This window comes from Musca vetustissima, unplaced genomic scaffold (assembly GCF_032173495.1).
Source record: "Musca vetustissima isolate MV318-11 ecotype Yass unplaced genomic scaffold, APGP_CSIRO_Mvet_v1 utg426, whole genome shotgun sequence".
In the NCBI taxonomy this organism is placed as follows: Eukaryota; Metazoa; Arthropoda; class Insecta; order Diptera; family Muscidae; genus Musca; species Musca vetustissima.
In genome coordinates this window covers 349,851-372,480 of record NW_026885682.1, presented here as the reverse complement: position 1 = coordinate 372,480, position 22,630 = coordinate 349,851, and positions in this window count along the sequence as shown.

Here is a 22,630-nt window from a genome sequence, read left to right as displayed (position 1 = left end):
AGATACAACATTCCCATCACAATGCGATGCGTTTCGCCGTTGGTTAAGCGGCTCATCAGGCATATTCGGCAATGTGGCTTACAAATGTCTTTACCTGATAAGTTGCATCTACGAATTAAATTCAACCGTGTTAAGGTTCGGACACTTAGCATCACACCAGCACATTCCTTTTCAGAGCAGATTTTACAATATTTTTCTTCAATGGTACGCAACTGCATATTGTGCAACCTTAGGAAGATAAGGAGGTGGCTTTGAACGCTAAGGCGCCGGACATAAACAGATGGGAACCAGGGTTCAAATAATTTGGCATTTTTAGCATCAACGTTAGTGGTACAACAATGTGTTGTGTTGTTTACAGTAAGAAAAAAACGTAAACAGTGAACTCTTGATAATGCTGGTCGAATCAAAAATGTAAACAAATTCGAAAATATGAGAGTTCACTGTTTTGAATGTTCACATTATCGAGAGTTCGCTGTAACATTTTTCTGTGATAATTTTTCACAACTTTTGACCTAGTTCTCTTCAGTCCCCAGAATTGCAGCTGTTGCGAGCACCTGAGATTCCTCTTTATTAGAAGGAATACTTTGTCAGTTATTGAGTCTCTGCCTCGTCCGATAAACCGTTGAAGAAATTATTTGCTTTACGGCAAATCTTCTTGTCAGAGATATCTTTGGCATTGACGCATTTGGTAATTCCTTGTGCTGGTGATTCATCTATCGTTTCGATTGGAGAGTCATTAACACCAGTGTCTACTTCCACCGCCAACTGTCTCAGAAGTCTCGAGAGTTTACTACATGCAGTGGAGATGGAGTTGGTATTTTCGTCCTCACCTGTGAAGACTCGCCTTGATTTGGACGGTCACTAGGATAGCCATTGTGCTAATCACCTTAGTGCTAATCACAGTGGTATCCATAGCGTCTTCCTCGTCTGTCAATGGTGATTCATCCTAGAGTTGAGTCGGGATATTCTTCTGACTAAGACATTTGATTGAGCTCTGACCTTTTAGAGTTCGAGATTGGAGGTGTCAAGGCAGAAACACTAAGATCAGTAGAAAAATTGCATTATTTACCTTTTTATACCCTACACAACTATGTTGTCAGGGTATTATAGCTTTGTGCAGCCAAAAGTTTGCAACGTCGCGAAATATTGATCCTAGTCACACCTTTAAGTATACCGATCGTCATATCTCGACTAGCTGAGTCGATCTAAACATGTGTGTCCGTCCGTCTGTCCATTATAATTTGTAAACACGATACAGGCCACAGTTATGGACCAATCTTCACGAAATTTTGCATGTAGGATGGGTTCTGCCCAATGAAGACCCCCATTGTTTTTGGTAAAGATCGGTTAATATTTAGGGGATGAAATGGACCAACAACTTTATATTTGTTTGATTTTCTGGTGGCTCCAGACGCCGCAATTATGGCCCAAGCATCGAGAATTTTTAAAGGAGAAGGGGATCGGGCCAAAGAAAAAGTATGCCTGTTTTGATAAACATCAGTCAATATTTAGCGGGTCAAATGCGCCTTTACTTTTGTGTGAAAAATTACAGAATTTGTATTCTGTGGTATATATATTTACCCCTGAATGGCCTGGACCCGAGAAGTTGATAGTATATCCTAGAGGAGTGGTTGATACCATTTATATGGTCGTGCTCAAATGTGTGAGTTACACTTATTTTTTTTTCATTTATATTTTCAGGTGCTTGCGTACTGAGTATTAAGTAACCCATTACCACACTAGAGTGCGGAAATATAGCGGTGACATTTCGTCCTGACCAGGTATGGTCAGGGACGATGCCTATAATTTTCGGTGATGATCAGATAATAATATTGGGATAAAGTGGAACAATAACTAATTTTTTGGTTTTTTTCGAGTCGACTGAAAGCCGAACATCACAACACAACTCACGGTGAATGGAATCTGGACAAGGGCTCTAGTCGGTCAAGAGGGTGCAAATATCCGAAATATTGCCCATGCGCAGAATATAGAACCACAGAACGTTAAATTTTCGTAGAAGTTGTGTAGGGTATCATATGGTCGGCACCGTCCGACTATACTACCCCGCTCACTGGTTTTATTTTGAAGAGGATGGGTTTTAAAAGTCATGTCTATAAAAAAAATGTTTTTAAGTGAGGACTTAAGGTCAGCAATGGCATATCTTCTTACCATGGTAAGGTCTCGGCAACTAACACTGAAGAACTTGTTGATACGCCTTGTTTCACTTCACAACTATTGAACATCCTATTATTATCCAACGCTTCAAAGGAGACCAGAGACTGGTCTTTTCATTTAGCATAGTTGACGGTATCGAAGGCCTTCGACCTGACAACGAAGAGCCACCATAACTGAACAGTTCAATCATCTACCAATAGGTGACTGATGTGGCCTACTAGGAGTGAAATCGATTTCAGTAGCGCCACACCCTCTAGACTTTCCAGGCTTCAAGAACAATGTGGGTGGCTAACACCTTTTTAGGGCTGTAGTTAATTACTCGACTCCGGATTCGTTCAAATGATAAAGCATTACCAGATATATCAGATATATGGGCGTTGGCAACACTAACGTTCTTGATGGTTGTATCTCCTCGACCGGGTTGAGTCATGTACGACGTTGCATAATACTACAATTTGCCCTCTCAGACCTATCAGCCGTCAATATTAACAACAGGTGTATATTTTGGATCTGTCACAATTAATTTGTTCAATATTACTAACCTTCTATCATTCTTTCTTGGAGGGTTCGAGAGTTTGTTAACAGTGGCTTAAAATTTATTATTCTCTTATAACTTCAAGGATATATTCTCACCCTTGTGTCAGAGATCGTACGACTTTATCTCATCACGTTTATTGGCCAAAACCTATGGATGGAAGTTTTTCTTATATATCCTTACCCTTGAGTCTTCCGAAGTCGTACGACGATTCACATCACGATCATTGTATAATGCCGTCGTATTAACGATGGACATCAGTAGTGCCGATTTTACGGATATTTCCCTTTTCTAAATAAACACGGTGTAAGTAGCAGATAGAGTTGGGCAATCTAGTTCACTTCTCGTTCCTTTTTTAAAAAGGAACTAGTTCCTTAATGTAGCTCCTTTGCTCCTTAACTCCATAGAGTTCCTTTGCTCCAAATAGTTTCTTTGTTCCAAATATATTTCCGACTCCTTCATAGATCCTTTGAATCTCTCTCTCTTTCATCGTTCTTTTTGTTTTTTTTTCGCTCACATAGTTCCGTGTTGATTTGTTAATAAAATGAAATGAAGCTACAGAATTCAACTGCAGGACGATAAACACAAAAAACTTTTTTTATAAATAAATAAAAATATTTAAAACAAAGAATGAAGAATATGGGAATAAAGGAATGAGATCAGAAAAATGAACTATATTAATTACAGAGCTGGAACTAGTTCCGATCGTTCCTTTGTCGGAATAGTTCCAATGAACTAGTTCGTTCCGGAACTACCCAACTCTAGTAGCAGATCTACTTCCACAGTTATACACTTCATTTCGAACTGAAACTGATCTGAGACAGAAGATTTAAGGACTAAAAAATGGTGTGGGACACTCGAATTTGGCTCAAGCAAGATAGAGTGGTGCCATAAGAATGCAAGTCCCCTATAATTCTTCTTCGATTTGTGAACTTCCATATTTAGGTTAAGCTAAGATGTGGAGACTATTCCAGTTAAATTCCTGGGCACTATGCATTATCGGTAGGTTGAAAACCAATATGTTAAGGAGGCTGCAGAGGTGCACACACTGGTGGATGTGCTAGCGCGGCATAACAAAACATAACTGCTATCGCAGTACTCCTGTATCCGATTTAATCCGGAACAACCTCGAAATTGCAACCGTTACCTTTAATCATTACATCTCACCGAGGTATACGACAGTATATTTGGATGGAGTTTCGACACACTACAATATCACGTTTCTTGGCATCTATCCAAAATGTTCCTAAAATGTTTTCTGACATATAATACCGCTCCCATAGCAAAAATAACGTAAAAATACATGTATCGATTGAAATGACAGCTTCCAGTTGAAAATTTTCTTCGAATCAATCCGCTGCAGTGGGATTGGTTTTAGGTCGATATTTTTAGCAGTCATATAGGCAACATTGACTATTATTTACAATCTGACCATATTATTCCCAAATGCATTTACATTTTTTTACATTCCATGATATACAAATGTTTCATAACAAAATTTTGAAATTTCAAAAGAAATTTTTTTAAAGGAAAACCATCAAGAGACCTACAACATGGCAAGTCATAAATTATTTTCAAATAAATTTAATTAAAATGCGGGAAGAAAAGAAATCATTTCTATTAGCTAACAAAGGTCATTTCTCTTAGATTTATTGTTGGTTATTAATTTTTAAAATCAAAATAAAACCAGTGAGCGGAGCAGTATAGTTGGACGGGGCCGACCATGCGATACCCTACACAACTCAACTCAAATTTTCTGCGGATGTTTATTCCGAGCCTGGGCAATATTTCGTGATATTGGCATCCTCTTGCCCGATTAGAGGTAAACAGCACATCTTCTTCACACTGACATATATTCAGTTATTGTCCATATATACAGTTATTGTCCAGATCCCCTTCACCGTGGGTTGTGTTGTGATGTTCGGCTTTCATTTGTGGTCTATATATCGACTCGAAAATAACACAAAAAATTAAGTTTTCGGTCCACTTCATTCCGAAAATGATAGGCGTTGTCCTTGACCATAACTGGGATCTTATGGAACATTTCAAAGCGATCAGCGGTATAGTTCCGCCCTCTAGAGTGATAATGGGTTACTAAATAATATACGGATACGGAGATACCAGTAAATATTTAGGTGTAACTCCCACACCCGAGCACATACAAAAATATAATTGGTATTAATTTAAAGGTCAACCACTCCTCTTGGATATAATATCAACTTCTCGGGTCTATGTGATTCAGGGGTAAATATATACGCTATAAAATACAAATTTTGTTATTTTTCACACAAAAGTCAGGGTCCATTTGACCCGCTAAATATTGACCAATCTTTATCAAAACAGGCATGCTTATTCTTTGGCCCGATCCCCTTCTCCATGCAAAATTTCACGATGTTCGGGCCATTATTACGGCTTCTGGAGCGACCAGAAAAATCGACAAAACATTAGTATTTGGTCCATTTCATCCCCTAAATATTAACCGATCTTCCCCAAAAACTATAGGGGTCTTCATTGGCCAGAACCCATTGTACATGCAAAATTTCGTGAAGATTGGTCCATAACTTTGGCTGTATCGTGTTTACAAATTATAATGGACAGACGGACGGACACACATGTCAAGATCGACTCAGGTGGGTCTACGACGAATATTTCGCGGCGTTACAAACTTTTGGGGCTGCACAAAGCTATAATACCCTGACAACATAGTTGTGTAGGGTATAAAAATGTACCCTACTAGCGTTTGTACAACAAATACTACATCGGTGCTAGCTAGCTACATACCACATACATACATACCTACCTATAAATATAGTGGGTGTGTCACAAAATTTATCTCTTCATGTTTTTAGTTTGACGTTTGTTTTGTTGTAGAGGTTTCTAACTATTTGTTGTTGTTGTTTCTTGGTGCGATTACTTACGATGATTGTTTTAACCCAATACAAAAGTGTTTGTTTTGTTGTTGGTCATGCTGTTGCTGTTTTTGTTGTTTCCCCTGCATTTGGCTTTAATCTTAAACTAAGCTTTCGATACCCTTTTGGACGGACTCTAATCGAAAGGTTATCACATTTTCAAATCTCAAATATATATGAACTCACTCTCAATTGATTGTTGATGGTGGTGGTACAGACTGACATTTTTGTATGCACATTATAAAAAAAATATGTATGTATATATACAAACACAATACGTATATATGTATGGTAGTTAATTGTTCATATAGCATTTGTCTGTCAGTCATCGTGCAAAGTCTGGACATTTGCAGGGTCCGGTGTTGTTTGAATTCAATCACCAAGATGATGTATGTGTGTATGTCTATATATTTTAAAAAGAATGATTCGATGACTGCCGTCTAAAACAACAGCTTAGAATTTTTAAATGCTTACTACGACGCTGCCCTGGTAACGTCAATGAAATAGAGGGACACTTTCATCATTGTTTAAAATATGGATATTTCTGACATGACGAAATCAATTAGAAACGGTGTCAGAATTTATTGCCTTCGTTCGTTAGATAACAATGATGCATCATAACAAAATAATTTACAATTTCCCCATTTCCAAAAAGTTTAAACAAATTATTATACCCTATACAACTATGTTGTCAGGGTATTATAGCTTTGTGCAGCCCCTTAAAGTGGTCCTGGACCCACCTTTAAGTATACCGATCGTCATATCTCGACTAGCTGAGTCGATCTAGACATGTGTGTCCGTCCGTCCGTCCGTCCGTCTGTCCATTATAATTTTAAACACGATACAGGCCACAGCTATGGACCAATCTTCACGAAATTTTGCACATAGGATGGGTTCTGGCCAATGAAGACCCCTATTGTTTTTGGAAAAGATCCGTTAATATTTAGGGGATGAAATGGACCAAAAACTTTATTTTTGTCTGATTTTCTGGTCGTCATATCTCGACTAGCTGAGTCGATCTAGACATGTGTGTCCGTCCGTCCGTCTGTCCATTATAATTTTAAACACGATACAGGCCACAGTTATGGACCAATCTTCACGAAATTTTGCACATAGGATGGGTTATGGCCAATGAAGACCACTACTGTTCTTGGAAAAGATCCGTTAATATTTAGCGGATGAAATGGAACAAAAACTTTATTTTTGTCTGATTTTCTGGTCGCTCCAGAGACCGCAATAATGGCCCGAATATCGTGAAATTTTGCATGCCTGCATAAGCATGCCTATTTTGACTTTTGTGTGAAAAATTACAAAATTTGTATACTATTGCGTATATACTTACTCCTGAAGGATATAGACCCGAGAAATTGATGTATATTCAAGAGGAGTACTTTACCTTTAAATTGATACCAATTATATTGTCGTATGTACTCGGAGGTAGGAGTTACTATCAAATATTTACAGGTGCTTATGTACTCAGATATTATTTAGTAACCCATTACCACACTAGAGAGCGGAAATATAGCGCTGATCACTTTGAAATGTTCCATGAGGTTCCAGTTATGGTCAAGGACAACGCCTATAATTTTCGGTGGTGATCAGATAACAATGATGGGATGAAGTGGACCGAAAACTAATTTGTTTCTGTTTTTTCGAGTCGGTCTATAGGCAACAATTATAAGCCGAACATCACCACACAACCCACGGTGAAGGGAATGTGGACAAGTAATTAGAGCGACTTTACTGAATATTAGTAATATTCGGAAAATATGTCAGTGTAAGGAAAGGCCGCAAGATCGGGCATGAGGGTGCAACTATCACTAAATATTGCCCAGATTTGGAATAAAAATCCGCAGAAAGTTATAGTTCCGTGGTAGTTGTGTAGGGTATCGTATGGTCGGCCACGTCAGACTATACTGCTCCGCTCACTGGTTCATTTATACTACCGAACACAAGTACATCGAAACATTATAACAAATATAACCTTAGGGAATTTCTCCGAAAAATAAAACTTATATCAGTATCGAAATGGAAAATGAGACTATAACAAAATCAAAATAGACAATGTGGGGCGGGACGGTTATTTAAGGGTTATGTCTAAACCGGAACCAATATTGAACATTTGCTGCGAATATATTTTTTTATCTACCAAGAATCCAACAGAAAAGGCTCTAATTTTGTATTTGGAGTTTTAGAGGCTAGAAAATGATCTGCACGGAAAACTATAATTTTCAATACAATCATCTTCCAATAGAAAAGCTGTGCAAAAAATTAGCACTACAGGTCCATGTTGTGACATAGCCCCCCTAATTTTGAATATTTTAACAACATTTCCCAACCAAAAAGGAAATTTAGCTGGTATGCATCCACATAGAAAATTATCACCTTGGGTCCATGTTTTTACACAACACCCATATAATCAATTGCCCAATTTTCAATATTTTGAGTGCCTTTTTTTAATCAACCAAAAACCCTTTGAAGGCTGAAAACATCTGTGCAGAAAATTATAACTATAGGTCACGGTTTAGGCAGAGCCTTCATATGAACGTCCCGTAAAATTGTCGGCATTTCGTGGTTTTTGATGCTACGCTAAAAATCGTAATTATAGGTCCATTTTGTACATATATCTCCGCACAAAATATTCTTTGTCGGTCCATGTTTTGACATCGCTTCCATATAAAGAGCGGGACGGTTATTTAAGGGTTATGTCTAAACCGGTACCAGTATTGAACATTTGTTGCTAATATGGTTTTTTTACCCACCAAGAATTTAGCAGAAAAGGCTCCAATTTTGTATATGGTGTTTTAGAGGCTAGCATCTGCGTAGAAAATGATCTGCACCGAAAATTATCATTTTCAATACAAGTATTTTCCAATAGAAAAGGCTCTAATTTGGAGGTTGAGAGTTTTGGAGGCCGATGTATAGATGTGCATCGGTTTCAATATTATTATTTCGCATTATTTCGCTATCACAATTTTTTTTAAGTTTGGACCACTTTATTGGATTGCGTCCATTACTCCTATTGGTGTTTTGGGGATTGAGGGAGCGTTTTTACCGAATTGACTCTTATTTGGTTCTCATCGATATAACCTATCATATATAAAAGGTCCCGAACAATTAAAGGTATTTTAAATAAACACTTCATAGTGGGGGGTATAAAAAAAATTTTAGCCGGCCGAACTTATCAAAGTTTGTACAGGGTATTATGTCTTTGTGTATATGTTTGTAACAGGCATTAGGAAACGAGATAGACCCATTCTGAGTCGATTTTTGTATGTCCCTCCGTCCATCTGTTGATGTTAAATTCTTAACCAAAGTACAGGTCGCATTTATGGTCTGATGTGGATGAAATAAGTTACTTAATTGGCCCATTATGATAGACTTCAGAATTGTATGTGTATGGTTACACATATATAGATTACAATTTTTTTTCGTCCGATTCCATTTCAATTGTCTTCCAATGATGCTATGTCTTTCCAATCTGTGGGAAATTGTACATATTATCATCTCTTGTATGTACTCCCAAAGTGGTGAAAGGTGTCACCGTCCGATTTTAATCTTTCCTTACTGGTTACTTGTGTGTTTTCGGTTGTCAATGGTTAGAAAATCTCCCTAAAAACAATTATCAATATTGGACCATATTTTGGGGTAATTGGCATGTTTTCAACCGAATTGTGTTATCTTTGGGTGTTAAATCCTTTTACCAAAAGTTAAATTTTCAAAAAAAAAAAAAAAAAATTAAAAAAATGAAATAATATTTTTTCTTTTCAAAAATTTTCCTGCAATTTATTATTAATTTTTGTTTCTTAATATTTTTAGTTTCCACATTAATGGCATATTGATTTTTTATTTATCATTTATTTTTATTTAATCATTTAATTATTAAAAAAACACAAATTTTCAAGATCAAGTTCATGTTAGCTAAGTGTCTGCCCGCACGTCTACAAATTTCTACACAATCACTTGTAATAAAACACGTGTATTTTAGTTTTATTGAAGTGATAATGCGGTTAGTTCATAATGCACACAAACACACATACTGCTGTGGGAACATGTATGGATGTATGTGTATGTAAATGCAATTACATCGTGCACTTTTTATTGGAGACATGCACTAAGTAAATTTCACGATGATAAGCCAGCCCTCAGTCGTCATATGCTGACGTTTCGAAAACATATATATGTGGATGATGTCAGTGGTCAATCGGAATAGGGCCCAATGAAATGAATAGATTTCATTTTAAAAATAAATTAATACATCAGACTCTCAGTGTTTGTATACATATACACCGGGTGTGGCACGTAGGCACCAATAGTTCATCGCTCGAAAGTGTTTTCATGATAAGAATGGGATAGGGTGGGGGCAAATTGAATTGAATAAACCAATAGTGCCGATAATGCAAACGAAAAAAATAATGCGATAAATGACTAAAGTTTGGAGTAATTGTATAAACAACAAATTGCAAACAAATATACCAGTACATGAAGGTGCATTGTAAGAAGATCTAACAAGGACAGAATTACATTTAGAAGACCTTCTAAGTGGTGAGCACACTCGTCTAAGACTTTACAAATACCGAAAATGGCGCGCGATCTTAATTTGGGGACTATGTTTAGATATGATCATTTTCTACGTAGACACATGTCTGCACAGAATTATTATAATGCCAAATTTTTTTTTGGCAAATGCAGCTACAAGCCTCAAAAACCGAAAAAAGGGCTTGACCTTTATATAGGGACTACGATGGGGCTATAATGATAATTTTCTGCATTACGCCAAATGACTGCTCTTTTGGTTGTTTAATGCGATTGAGACACCAAAAACAATGAATATTTGGTTGGTTACCGTTATACGGGAGCTATACCCCATTAGCAATACCAAACATGATTGGAGAAGTAGCTGCGACGGGTATAGCCAAATCGACATATAACTTTAGGCCAGCCAATTCCAACTAACTTTGTTCGTTGTGGTGGTCACTATTCCGCCTGATGTCAACTCTCACAATTCGTTTCGAATCAGCACTTTCTAGACATATCAAAACGTTGAATTGACGGGTCATCTCCTGTACAGGCCTTAAGGATTTGGTTATATTCTCGCACATAAAACAACAAGCAAAAACTTCATTATGTTCGGCCGGATCGAAATTGTTGTATCATGTGTTCTGCATTCAAAATTGTTTAAATCGGTCGGAATTTTTATATGGGGACTACGTTATTGCTATATGTGGTAGTAGGTGTTTATGCTCTAAAAATTTCCCAAATTACAGACACTCAGGTTGGAAAAGTGGAGTAGGATCTTCAACATACCGAATCTTTTGATTTACCAGGAATCCGATATGTCGGATTATAGACACTTCGATGAAAAAATCGGCTAAATATAAGTAATTAAATTACTAATAGTAGCTCTCCTTATATGTGAACTAAAACTTTCAAAATTACGATCGGTAACATTATATTGCTTTAAGTATTGGTAGCATCCCCAACAGGAACCAGTAAGTAAAGTGGTTAAGTCGGACGGGGCCGACTATATGATACCCTTCACCACTTTGGGTAAATTCAACAGATGAATCTTAACAGACGTCGCATTTTAGATTTTCACGAAACTTAACACACATCATTCTAGGCTTAATTCAGTACGCTGTGCCAATTTTCGTGCAAATCGAAAGATATATACGTACGCTGTGCCAAATTTCTTTGGTGCACCATTTACCTTAAATCGGACGAAAATATATATGGGAGCTATATATAAATCTGAACCGATTTTTATGAAACTTAGCACACATCATTCTAGGCTTAATTAAGTACGCTGTGCCAAATTTCGTGCAAATCAAAAGATATATATGGGACTTTGGATTTTTATGCACACACATTTACCCTGAAATTTCGGCAAATCAAAAGATATATATGGGAGCTATATATGGGAGCTATATCTAAATCTGAACCAATTTTTCCCAATTTCAATAGGGTTCATCCTTGGGCCAAATAAGTGACGTATGCCAAGTTTCATCCAATTCGGGTAATAAATGCGACCTGTACTTTGTTTACAATTTAACATGGACAGACAGACGGACGGACCGACGGACGGACGGAAATGCATAAATCGACTTAAAAAGTGATTATATGCATATTCTCAAAAGGAACCATGGGTCTATCTTGATTCCTTTTGCCTGTTACAAACATATGCACAAAGACATAATACCCTGTACCACAGTGTGGTGAAGGGTATAAAAAAACAAATTACAAAGAATTTGGTTGAAAAACGCGCTCAAGAACCCCAAAATACCGAAAATTTTCGGGTACCCTTATATGGGGGTTACCCGAATAAATTGACCTATATTTATAATTTATAGTGGAGAGATTTGCTACCTAATAAGAACTCGACGTACTATATTACAGTCAATTCGGTCGAAAAATACGATCAGAACCCCCAAAATACCAAAAATTTGGGGGTACCGTTATATGGGGACTACCAGAAAAACTGGACTTATATTTATAATTTTTAGTGGAGTAATTTGGTACCCAATAAGAACCCAATGTACAAAATTTCAGAGAATTCAGTTATAAAACGAGCTAAAGAACCCCAAAATACCGAAAATTGTGGGTACCCTTATATGGGGACTATCCGAAAAAATTGACCTATATTTATAATTTTTAGGGAAATTTGCTACCCAATAAGAACTCAATGTACCAAATTTCAGCGAATTCGGTACAAATATGCGATCAAAACCCCCAAAATACCGAAAAACGTGGACCGATTTTCTCCAATTTCAATAGGGTTCGTCCTTGGGCCAATTAAGTGACCTGTGCCAAATTTCATCCAAATCGGATCATAAATGCGACCTGTACTTTGTTTTACAAAAATACATGGACGGACGGACAGACGGACATGCAATAAATCGACTCAGAAAGTTATTCTATGCATATTTCAAAAGCAACCATGGGTCTATCTCGATTATTTTTGCCTGTTATAAACATATGCACAAAGACATAATTCCCTGTACCACAGTGTGGTGAAGGGTATAAAAACCAGTAAAGTCGGACTGAGCCGACTACGAGGGCTGTTCGGAATGTTCTTAGCCTAGCACAAAAAGCGCGTTATAAACAGAAAAAGGTTCAAAAAAGATACATCCGAAATTTTTTACAATGAAAAAATTAGAAATGCGCACAATCGTTGTAAAAAAATGCGGATGTGTCTTTTTTGAACACCTGTTTTTATATGAATGAGATTCCAGATCAAAACAAAATTTAACAGAGATGGAAGTTTCCAAAAAAATATTTTTTGTGTTTATACCGCGCTTCTTGTGCTTGTCTAAGAACATTCCGAACTGCCCTCGTATATGATTCGGGCAGATTTAGAGTCGTTTGCGTACAATGCGACAAATGTATGTATATCAATTTATATCAAACTTGATACACCCTATTCGGTATGTCGCGCTGTTAAAAATTTGATCTCAATCAGACACTCGTTCGAAATATGTATGGAAACTAAGTCTGCTACTGCACCAATTTCAACAAAACGTGATAACGTCATCCTAGTCTCAATTTACCTAAAATCGAACGAAAATATATATGGGAGCTATATCAAAATCTGACCGAAACTTAGCACACATAATTTTAGACCCAATTCGGTTCGCTATGGCAAATTTCGTGCAATTTATAGGGACTTTGGTGCACCATTTACATAAAATCGGACGAAAATATATATGGAAGCTATATCTAAATCTGAACCTATTTTCTCAAAACTTAACACACAAATCGAAATATATATATATATGGACTTTGGTGCACCATTTACATGAAATTGAAGGAACATATATATGGGATATATATTATCTTAGTCTTAATCTAGACCGATTTGCCCCAAGTTCAATAAGCTTCGCCCTTGAGCCAAATAAATGAGATGCGCCAAATTTAATTCAATTTGGAACATAAATGCGACCTGTACTCTCTTTACAATTTAACATGGACATACAGAATACATCTATCGCCTGTTACAAACATATGCACAAAGACATAATACCCTGTACCACAGTGTGGTGAAAGGTATAAATACATACAGGATATGAAGCTATCTCCTCATTGTATAATAGGGTCGCCAGCAAAAAACTGAAATTTCACCTACGGTGAATTTTTCTTTTTGGTGTTTTCACATACGCACCACTTAGTACTTTTCATCCCATTTGAACATTTCCATCTCCAAAAATCTTGTCGCACAATGTAATTTTTGGTAGAAGGATTTGACCCCACACGAGAACCTGGAAAAAATTTACAAATCAAAAAATTTACAAGCAGTGCCATTATTAGACCACCGATATATATGTATAGTAGCTCTTGTGCGGCTAAATAGAAAATATGAGCCTAGGGTCATTAAAATACCTTGCTGATGCCATTTGATGAGGAAACTGGGTGAAGAACCTTTAGACACGAAGTAGCCACCGCAATTGCGTGCAATTCCGCTTTCTTCTTAGGCAATAATTAAATAAATCAATGATAAAATAAAACAAAACAAAACACGTGAAATTCCTAAGTGACATGACCTATGTGTAAAATTCATGTCGTGATTTAAACGATTTTTCTGCAGTATTTTTATTTTCTACACAAAATTATAACTGTTGAGGGGAATTTTGCGTAGCATGTTGTCTTATATATACTTTAAATCATATATTTAGTATTTTACAATAGTTTTTTTCATTTTGTTTTATTAACCAACATTAACATAAAAAAATTACTAACTTTAGTAGTAGTTGGAGGTAATAGAAAATATTAGCGGCTGTGTATATCGTCCAAACACATAAATCATTTCTATTAGACATCTGGGACCCCCCAAAAGGGAGTACAGTTGGCATCACGACAGTATAAACGCACAACCCGTACAGTACCACGTATTTACATCTGTAACGTGTACTGGATGGTCTACGCAAAGTTAATGTTATCGAAACACGCAACACGCACAAAACTTTTCCATTAAAGTCAAATACAAAAACAGGAAGATTTCTATGTGAATGTTGATTCCCTGTTAGAAAGTGTGCGAACAATGCGTTTGGCTGAATGACTGAATTATATGAATGAAAGAATGAGTGACGTATACAGAAGTTAATCCCATGCATCAGCAGAATTTACTATTGTCGGTATGCTTTGGCTACGGAAACTGTTGGAAATTTGAAGAGCCTATAGTACGTCGGAATGGTAACAAGAAGAAGAGTTAGCGGCCTAGTTAGGACAGTAAGGCTCTAGAAAAAACTTCTAACATATGGAAAATTGGAAATGATGGGAATTCTACATGGCCATCAAAATAGCTAAAATGCAAATGGAAGTTTATATGGAGACAATGTAAAAACATGTGCCTATATGGGGACTAAGAACCCATTACGATTGAAAAATTCGATTGCGACCATGTCAAAGTCTGAACCGAAGAACCGCTAAAAATTCAGAATCCAAAATGACAGTGGTTTGAAAAATTCGCCTAGGACCATAAAAAATATGTAAAATCGAGCGGAACCTTTATATGGGTCAGTGTCAAAAACATACCTCCATTAACATTATTCTGCAGATATGTTTTTCATTCTCAAAGAAAATATGAACAATTTAGTTGGAGCCTTTAAATAATCGAAAATCGGGACTGACCTTTCCTCTAACAAAAATTATGACAAGCGATTTTGTAAACTGAAATATAAATTTCAGCAATTTCAATGAAGATTTTTCATAAAATCGCAAAACCTTAAAATGAGGACCGATAGGTTAAAACATGTGTATAAAATCCCCATACAACCATAATACAATACCATCACAGACGTAACCAGTGAGCGGAGCCGAACGGGGTCGACCATATGCTACCCTACACAACTTCCATGAAAATCTTACTTTCTATGGTTCTATATTCTGAGATTGGGCAATATTTCGCGATATTTGCACACTTTTGACTGGCTAGAGGTCAAAAAATTTTACTAATAATCAGTACAGCCCCTCTAATTACTTGTCCAGATTCCCTTCACCGTAGGTTGTGTTGTGATGTTCGGCTTTCGACTCGAAAAGCACAAATAATTAGGTTTTCGGTCCACTTCATCCGAAAAATTATTATCTAACCTAACATTTTAGGCGTTGTCCTTGACCATAACTGGAACCTCATGGAACATTTAAAAGCGATCAGGCTATATATCCGCCCTAAAGTGTGGTAATGGTTACTAAATAATATGTGAATACGTAAGCACCTGCAAATATTTAAGTGTAACTCCCGCATCCGAGTACCTACGACAATATGATTGGTATCAATTTAAAGGTCAACCACTCCTCTTGGATATACTATCAACTTCTCGGGTCTATGTCCTTCAGGAGTATATATACGCCATTGAATACAAATTTTGTAATTTTTCACACAAAAATCAGGGTCCATTTGACCCGCTAAATATTGACCGATCTTTATAAAAACAGACATGCTTATTCTTTGGCCCGACCCCCTTCTTCATGTGAAAATTCGCGAAGTTCGGGCCATAATTGCTGTCTCTGGAGCGACCAGCAAATTGGACAAAAATAAAGTTTTTGGTCCCTTTCATCCCCTAAATATTAACCGATCTTTATCAAAAACAATATGGGTCTTCATTGGCCAGAACCCATCCTACGTGCAAAATTTCGTGAATATTGGTCCATAACTGTGGCCTGTATCGTGTTTACAAATTATAATGGAGAGACGGACGGACGGACACACATGTCTAGATCGACTCAGTTAGTCGAGATATGACGATCGGTATACTTAATAGTGGGTCTATGACCAATATTTCACAGCGTTACAAACTTTTGGGGCTGCACAAAGCTATAATACCCTGGCAACATAGTTGTGTAGGGTATAAAAAGTGCTTGTTTAAGTTTTTAGAGCCTATACCTAAAGCGGGACAAATATGGATTACATCGTGTAGGAATTATCGAACATTTGGAGTTATCACTATATGAGGTGATATGCCTAATTGAGGACCGATATAGCTCAATTTCGAACATTACATTTTTGCATTACAATACCTTAATTCATGCTAAATATTAAAAATACCAAAAATCTATAGGCATAATTATATGGGGGCTTAAATTCGGGCCGATATAGCTCATTCTCGAACCTGACGTTCTACTTTTTTATCTCAATATCCTCCGAAGGTAGTATGATTACATCAGATGCCTAAATCGTCTTAGAATTCCATATTTCGGGTACAGAATACCCCCCTTACAACGGTGGGTGGTGGCGACTACATGGGGATAACTTCAAAACGCGGAACAAATCAGATAACTATTTTAATATAAAAAGGGGTTTATATATGAACTACCCCCGAAAAGGGTAGTGGAAAGGAGATTTCAAACCATAAACGACTTAAAAATACCAAATTACAGAGAATTCGGTTCAACAACGCGTTCAAGAACCCCAAAATACGAAAAAATTTGGAGATACACTTATATGGGGGCAACTCGAAAAAATGTATAATTTTTAGTCGAGACATTTGCTACCTAATTAGATCTCAAAGAATTAAATTACAGCCATTTCGGTTGAAAAATACGCTCCCAGAAAAAGTGAACCTACTTTTATAATTTTTGGTATCCTAAATGAACCCAATGTGCCAATGCAAATTCGGTTGAAAAACGCGTTCAAGAACCCCAAAATAACGAAAATTGGATGTACCCTTGTATGGGAGCTATGCGTAAGCGTGGATCGATGTAGCCCATCTTCGAACTTGTCCTGCCTACGGAAAAAGACAATTCTATGCGAAATGTTGCCGATCTATCTCAATTCCTTCAAAATATAGCGTTATTACATCAGACGGACGGAAATTGCTAGATCGTCTTTACCTGATCAAGGGTATATATACTCTATAGGGTCGGAAATGATTATTTCGATGAGCTACAAACGGAAAGGCAAAATTAATATACCCTCCATACTATGATGAATGGTAAAATAAGGGGTTAAATGGGTACTACCCCTGAAATGGGGCGAATATTAATAATTTTTAGGAGGGGGATTTTGTGTTGAACCCCAAAATACCGAAAATTAAACCCAATGTAACAAATTTCAATGACTACGGCTGAAAACGCGCTAAAGAACGCCAAAATATCGAAAATTGTGGGGTAGCTTTATATGGAAGCTACGCCTGAACTTGGATCGAAATAGCCCATCTTCGAACTTTACCTGCCTACAGACAAAAGACAACTCTATGCTAAATTTTATCGACATATAATTTGTTTGGAGTTCAAGAGTGACTACAATGGACATGTTTAAAGCGTCATAGAATTTTACGTATACTTTATGGGGTCGGAAATGACTATAAGGGAAAAATAAAGGAGGGTTGCATGGGGATAAAGAACCCCAAAATATCGAAAATTGTGGGATAGCTCTATATGGGAGCTACACCTGAACGTGGATCGATATAGCCCATCTTCGAACTTTACCTGCCTACAGACAAAAAAAGACTCTATGCTAAATTTTACCGATATATAATTAGTTTGGAGTTCAAGAGTGACTACAATGGACATGTTTAAAGCGTCATAGAATTTTTACTTTATGGGGTCGGAAATGGCTATAAGGGAAAAATAAAGGAAGGTTGCATGGGGATTACCCCCAAATAGAGGCGACTGTTAATAATTTTTGGAATTGAGATTTGTAACCATATACTACTACAAAATACCAAACTACAGCGAATTTGGTTGAAAACGCGTCCAAGAACCCCAAAATACCGAAAATGAGGTGTACACTTATATAGGCGTTAACCGAAAAATTTACCATTGCGCTCAAACCCCTAAAATACTCAAAATAGAGGGGTAACGTTACTATGGTGGAGGGTATATAAAAAAAGCTTATATGGAGACAATGTAAAAACATGGACCAATTTGGATGTTTTTAAATTGCCAATGAATCCAAAAACATTACATTCATTTCAACTACAGATTACAAAATCTGACTACTGTTACGTCAAAAATTGGACCTGTATTAATGGTATTTTCTACGTAGAAGTTGACATTTCATTGTTGTCTTAATGATCAATCGTTCGCAAAAAAAAAATGTTATGTATTTTTAATTTTTGTTTTTGCAATAGCAATTTGATTCTCTGATGCGAAAATACATCCTACGCTATTGTAAATTTCAACATCAGCCATAGGTGGTATTTCTTGTTTTAATATTGTCTATGATTGTTGTGTGTTTTTATTGTTCGCCGTCATCACGATGCGATCAATGCCTGTAGAAAGACCAAAAATCTCATAAATTTCAATTATTTATAATTGCGTTTCTCTAATCGCAAATGCCAACATGAAATCGATGTGGGTGATAAAATTCACTGCAATATATGAAATAAAAACAAATTAAAGTAATAACAACAAAGGCAATAATAAAAGTCATTATGGCAAAATATTTAAGACTGCATATTATTACTGTAGATATTTTTGGTTTTGATATATATATATATATATATATATATATATATTTGTTTTCTTATCTCTTCACATAAATTCGAGGGTCGATCGTCATTGCAATTCATAGAACACCGAATGTATAAATTCAAAGTGGTGTGGGGTATGATATGATCGCTCCGATCCATTGTTATACCCTCCACCATAGTATGGAGGGTATATTAGTTTTGTTTTTGTTTCATCGAAATAATAATTTCCGACCCTATAAAGTATATATAGTCTTGATCAGCGTAAAATTCTATGACGATCTAAGCATGTCCGTCTGTCTGTTGTAATCACTTCAGCGTCTAAACGAATTGAGATAGAACGCCAAAATTTTGCATAGAGTAGTCTTTTGTCTGCAGGCAGGTCAAGTTCGAAGATGGGCTATATCGGTCCAAGTTTAGGCATACCTCCCATATAAGGGTAACCCCCAAATTTTCAGTATTCGCTGAAATTTGGTAAAATGGGCTCTTTTTGGATACCAAATTTCTCAACTAAAAATTATAACTTTAGGTCCATTTTTTCTGGTAGTCCCCATATAACGGTACCTCCCAATTTTCAGTTTTTTGGGGGGGGGGGGGGTTTGACCGCATTTTTTCACCGAATTGGCTGTAATTTAGTACTTTCAGTTCTTATTGGGTATAACATTTCTCCACAAAAAATTATAAATATAGGTCAATTTTTTCTGGTAGCCCTCATATAGGGGTACCCCCGATTTTCGGTATTTTAAGGTTCTTGAGCCCGTTTTTCAACCGAATTCGCTAAAATTTGGTATTTTGTAGTCGTATATGGTAGCAAATCTCCCCACCAAAAATTGTTAATATTCACCCCTTTTTAGGGGTAGTCCCCATATAACCCCCTTTTTTATATTAAAATAGTTATCTGATTTGTTCCGTGTATTGGGGTTGGGCAGTCGTTACGGGGAATAGTCAATTTTTACCCTACAAAGACTATTTAGCCATCTGTTGTAAGCATTCCGCCTTCTAAAGATATGGTGATGAAAGAAAACTTAAACATGACGATAATGAAATATATCGGCAGACATTTAGGCATCTCCTCAATATAGTGATACCTCCTGAAGGAAAGAATTGAGATAAACAATTAAAATATTGGGTTCAATATTGGCATATACCGGTCATTAATTAGGCATAGCCCTCATATAATGATATCCCCAAATATTCACTATTTCCTACACTATGTAATCAATATTGGTCCCTTTTTAGGCATAGCCTCATATAACTTTGTAATCTAAATTTATCGGTATCAGTCCACTTTTTTGATCATACAGATTAAAAATTGCTGAAGTTTGTATTTGGTGTACATAATGGTTTACAAAAATCGGTTTGTAGAATTATCGGTATATGCCCACTTTTTGGTATGTTCGCTATATTTTCATTGCATGTATCTGTCAGTATAACTATGGTGGAAGGTATCCAAAGTTCGGCCCGGCCGAACTTAATGCTTTTTCACTTGTTTATTTTAAAATAGTTAGCTGATTTTTTCCGTGTGTACCCCACATACCCCATATAGTATGGAATTCTAAATCGATTTAGTCGATTTAGCCATATGTTGTAATCAGTTTTCTTTCGGAGGATATCGACATAAAAACTAAAACATGAGGTTTGAGAATGAACTGTATCGACCCGCATTTAGGGCCAGGTTCTATACAAAACATGCTACCTATTTAATATTTAGCGTGATGGACGGTATTGGGATTCAAAACTAAAATATTAGCTTGGAACTTGAGCTACATCGGCCCTTAATTAGGTCTAACCCCTTATATAATGAAAACACCAAGTAGTTGGTAATTCCTACACAATGTTGTCAATATTGGTCCCGCTTTAGTATGCCTCATATATAATATTGCCCTCTAAATTGGAGTATTTTCAGGATTTTATGCACATGTTTCACCGTACCATGCGTTGATAATATATGTCAACATTTTAGGGTTTTGAGATTTTAGGAAAACACCCATTGAAATTGCTTAATTTTCTATTTGGTTTACAACAATCGATTGAAAGAATTGTCGTTATATGTATGTTCCCTATGTTTTCATTTCAAAAATTTGTCAGTATTTCTATGGTGCCCGGCCGAACTTAACGCTTTTTTACTTGTTTTTTTTTACTATTGTGTTAAAATATCAAAACAGTTTAATGTGTGATTAATTAATATTTCCATTTTACAAACAAAAAGTGCAAAAAATCATCAATAACTAAATTGATATAAATAATACGATTTTATTTATGTGGTACTACAAACATTTTCAATTTTATTTTTCTGCACATAAATACACATACCGTTATATAAATATTGAATTACCTCTCTCAAATTTCATTATTCACAAAAAAAGTATGACAAAACATCGGAAGAACTAAATTGTTAGCTATTACCGAAGGTTCTGTTGTTCCAGTATAAAGAACGTGATTGTTGTATTTATTGAAAAAAGGTACCCAGGCTCATATGAGTATGTACATACAAATTTAGTAGTAACTTTATATGGACATTTCATACTTTTTTGTTTTGAAAAGAATATCATATAGACGAGGCTGTGTAGACCTATTAATAATCAAATTTGAAATTTAGTCGAGATTTTTTTTTATTTTATTTAATTTTTTTGCAACAGCGCTTTCTGTGGACGAGTGAAAAAATATCAAATTCCTATGTTATCGGTCTTTTTTTAAATTCCAATAAATATGGATACAAAGTTAAAGCGGAGAAAAGAATATAGGAGAACAATATCTAACACTGTCTCAATTCCACAAAACTTGGATAACAGTAGAATTTACAGGGTTAACAATTTCATGGTTTCAAAACGTAAATGTATACAAACCACAAATAATTTTGTATGATATATCTTTTTTATTACATTATGTGAAACACTACATCATTTAAAAGGCCTCCACGTGATCTATTGCTTTTTTCCGAAATTGTTGAGAAATTATTGAAAATAATACGAAAGAAATTATTGTAAATTTGTTGTAAAAGTTTATTTTCAACTATTTTATAATAGCAATGACGATGATAGCATGATAAGAATGCGATAAGTACAGAATGAAATAAAAAAGTATAAATGTGGTTATGTTCGGCTCTGTCAAATATGTTATACCCTACACCATAGGTATACTGGCAGTTAATTGAAATGAAGTTACGAACATCACGTGGAATCATATTACTGCCAATGAGGTTGGGAAGTGTGGATTATACCTGCGATTTAATAAAAGGAGAGAGTTTACAAATACGTTATACGTGCTGCGATTTCAGATGGCAAATTTTATTATCATTTCCAACAAATGATATTGACATTGACTGGCAGCGGTAAAGGGTTATCTATTTCGTGTTCACAAAAGTAAAATGATATATATTTTTATATTTTGTCATTCCGTTTGTAACTAATCGTTTCCGACAGTATAAAGTATATGCTTGATCAGAGTAAAATTCTAAGACGATCTAGCCATGTCCGTCCGTCTGTTGTAATCACGCTATCTTCTGAAGGAATTGAGATAGGAAGCAGAAATTTTGCATAGGTTTGTCTTTTGTCTGCAGGCAGGTCAAGTTCGAAGATGGGATATATCAGTCCACGTTTAGGCACCTA